The 3,607-nt window shown below is 43.4% G+C and overlaps 1 pseudogene; it reads right to left on the reverse strand.

Annotated features, from left to right (window-relative positions):
* Nucleotides 1–1,978: 1,978 nt before the first annotated feature.
* Nucleotides 1,979–2,398, reverse strand: LOC138756516 (small ubiquitin-related modifier 3 pseudogene; annotated as a pseudogene).
* Nucleotides 2,399–3,607: the final 1,209 nt, after the last annotated feature.

A 3,607-nucleotide genomic window follows, 5' to 3' on the forward strand; every position in this document is an offset into this window, starting at 1 on the left:
CCTTTGGAGCCTCGGGTAATGACAGAACCAATGAAGTATTTCTAGAATATAGTAACTAGTTGAGTACGCAGGCATCAGCAAACAAGCTGAAGATGCAGCGTGAAATGAACTGCTTCTCACAAGCCTGCGACAAATTTGGTCTCACGATCAGCAACAAAAAAAACCAAAGTTATGTATCAGCCTGTCCCAGGAAGGCCATACCAGGAGTCGTGAATCACGGAGAAGGGCCGTAACCTCCAGGCAGTCGACAACTTCACCCACCTGGGCAGCATACTCTCTCGTGCAGTGAACATAGACACTGAGGTCAACAACAGGATTGCCAAAACCAGCAGCACCTTTGTAAGACTCTGTGAGAACGTCTGGGAGCGGGGAGGTCTCAGCCTTACCACCAAGCTGAAGGTCTACTGTGCAGTGGTCCTTACCACTCTCCTTTACGCCAGCAAGATCTGGACTGTCTACAGCAACACGCAAAACAGCTCAACCACTTTCACCTGAGCTGTCTCTCCAGTCTCCTCCACATCAGGTGGCAGGACAAAGTCCCCGACATGGAAACCCTGGAACGAGCTGGGCTCTGCAGCATCTACACCTTTCTGCTGAAAACCCAAGCCAGGTGGACTGGACATGTTGTCAGAATGCCAGACAGCCGATTCCCTAAGCAGCTGCTTTATGGAGAACTGTGTCAGGGCAAGCGCTCAGTCGGGGGGCAGAAGAAACATTACAGAGACTACCTCAAAGCATCCTTCAAAGGCCTGGGTGTTGACATCAACATGTGGGAGCCCTTGCCCTTGGTGCAGAAGATCACCACAGGAGTCCGTGCAACCAAAGTCAGGCGCATCACCGAGGAGCAACGAAAGCATGCTATGCGCTAGTCCCAACCACTGCCACGACAGGACCCACCCACTTGTGTCCCAAATGTGGGCGAGCCTTCAGATCCCGATTTGGTTCTGTCTCATTTCGGTATCATTTTAGATATAACTATAAAACAATAACAGTATGGAACAGGCCATCTCGACCCCTCTGGTCCGCACTGATTCAAGTGATCTCCTCTACTCCCACCTACCTGCTCCCTGTCCATAACCCTCCAATCTCCTCACATCCATGCACTTATCCAACCTTCTCTTAAATGACAACTTTGACCCTGCTGCAACCACCTCTTCCAGAGGATCATTCCACTCAGCCACCACTCTCCGAGTGAAGAAACTCCCTCTCACGTTACTTCTAATCTTTTGCCCCCTAACACTTAAATTATGATCTCTCATTCCAATCTCACCTACCCTCAAGGGGAAGAGCCTATTCACATTTACTCTATCTATCTATCCCCCCTATAATTTAAAATACCTCTATCAAATCTCCCCCCCAACTTTCTATGCTCCAATTAATAAAGACCCAGTCTACTCAATCATTCTTTGTATTCTAGATTCTGCAATCCAGGCAACATTTTAGTAAATCATCTCTGCTCCCTCTCTACCTTATTGATATCCTTCACACTTATCGATATTAAACTCCATCTGCCATCTTTCAGCCCACTCTTCTTTTTTTTTCTTTTTATGTGTTCAGTTTTGTTTTTTAATAAGGATTTTATGAAAAGAGGCATACATGAAGAAAATAAAAATGAGGGAATTTATCTTCTGACCTATATTACACTACTTAAAACACAGAAAGCTCTGTGGGTCTACAACAATACAAATTGTATAAAATAATGTGTTTGTCTTTCCACTGATGCAGGAAATTACAGCTTTTAATTGAGAAATACCAGTTTCAACTAAATCAAAACAATGAAATGAATAATTTACTTTATTGCAAATCTTTAAATCAGGACCCAAACACAAACAGATAGAATAAAAATATAGTTCATTAAAATGGATTTTTTTGGATTTAGAAATCTTGTTTGTTCAAGTAGTCATACTGTCAGACACTTCAGTAAAGACAATCAAGTTCCGATTGTTCTGTATAAACTGGTCATTTTTATGAAGAAGGTGAACACGGATGCAAAATATTCTACAAGGGTTTTCAAAACTGCTGCGGAGAGTAACTTGCTGTGTTAGAAGCACAGATGATTCATGGATCTGGAAATCACATGGGGAGCAAGAGCGCTCAGTAATGGCCTCCAGTCTGCTGCTGGAATACATCAATTGTGTCCTCATCTTCCATCTCCAACTGTGCAGGTGTGTCTGTTTCATTAATTGGCTGTCCATCAAATGAGAATCTGCTCTGTCGAATTGCCAAGCCCTGGCGTTCACAATATGCTTTCATCAGTTTGCTTAGAGGTGTATGCTTTTTGATGTTGAACCGCACAACTGAACCATCTTGGCCTGCCACCTTCAGGTTAATGTGGTCATTTTCTGATTTCAGCTCATCCTTGGGCTTCTCGTCCGCCATTGTGACTTCTCGCCCACATCTCTCCAGCACCTTTCAGTCCACTCTTCTAAGCAGTCCATATCCTTCTGCAGACCCTGAAAACCATCTTCACTATCCATGTCCCCTTATTTTTATTTTGTCCACATATTTACTAACAATTTACCACTCCAAAATCCAAATCATTAATGTAAATGACAAACAACAAGGGAACAAAACCAATCCCTGAGGCACACTGCCCGTCACTGGACTCCATCCTGACAGACAGTTAACCACCATGACTGTCTGGCATATACCTTCTAGCCACCGTTGAACCCATCTGACTATCTCAACATTAATACCTTACTGAAATCCATAGAGGCAACATCGACTGCTCTTCCCTTATCAACCTTCGAGTCAGCTCCTCAAAAAATTCAACAAGATTTGTCAAACATGACCTTGCCTGCACAATCCCATGTTGGGTGTCCCTGATCAGTCCCTGTGCCTCAAGATACTTATGTATATAGTCTCTAAGAATACTTTCCACAAACCACCGACATCAAACTTACTGGCCTATAATTGCTGGGCCTATACCTGGAGCCATTTTTAAACACATTTGCGACACACCAATCCTGTGGCACCATGCCATGTACCTCTCTAGTCATTGTTGAAAAATCACTGTCAGAGCCTCTGCTCTTTCCTCCGACTTCCCTCAAGGTCCTGGGGAAAATCCTGTTGGGACCCAGAGTCTTATCCACCTTTATATGCCTCGAAAGTTCCATTACCCCCTCTTTTCTAATCCCTACATTTTCCATAATCACCCCTTTTGCTTCTCTTAACCTACACGATTCCATATCCTTTTCCCTAGTGAATACCGAAGAGAAGAACTGATTCAATATCTCCCCCATCTCATTCAGCTCCGCACACATTTGTCTGCTCTGATTCTCTAGGGACCAATATTATCTTTCACTCTCCTTTTGCTATTTTCATATTTGTAAAAGCCCTTCAGATTTACTTTCACCCTGTTCGCTATAGCCACCTCGTTCCTTCTTTACGCTTTCCTAATTTTTTTTCTTCAGCTTCTTTTCACAATCCATGTATTTTCGAAGCATCTTGTCCATACCTTGTTCCTGTATTTAATGTAAGCCTTTTATTTCGGACCAATTTTCTAATCTCCCTTGAAAAACATGGCTCTCTCGAACTTTGCCCCTGCCTTTTATCCTGACAGGAACATAAAAATTTTGCACCCTCAAAACCTCAACTTTAAATGCCC

This window comes from Narcine bancroftii, chromosome 3 (assembly GCF_036971445.1).
Source record: "Narcine bancroftii isolate sNarBan1 chromosome 3, sNarBan1.hap1, whole genome shotgun sequence".
In the NCBI taxonomy this organism is placed as follows: domain Eukaryota; kingdom Metazoa; phylum Chordata; class Chondrichthyes; order Torpediniformes; family Narcinidae; genus Narcine; species Narcine bancroftii.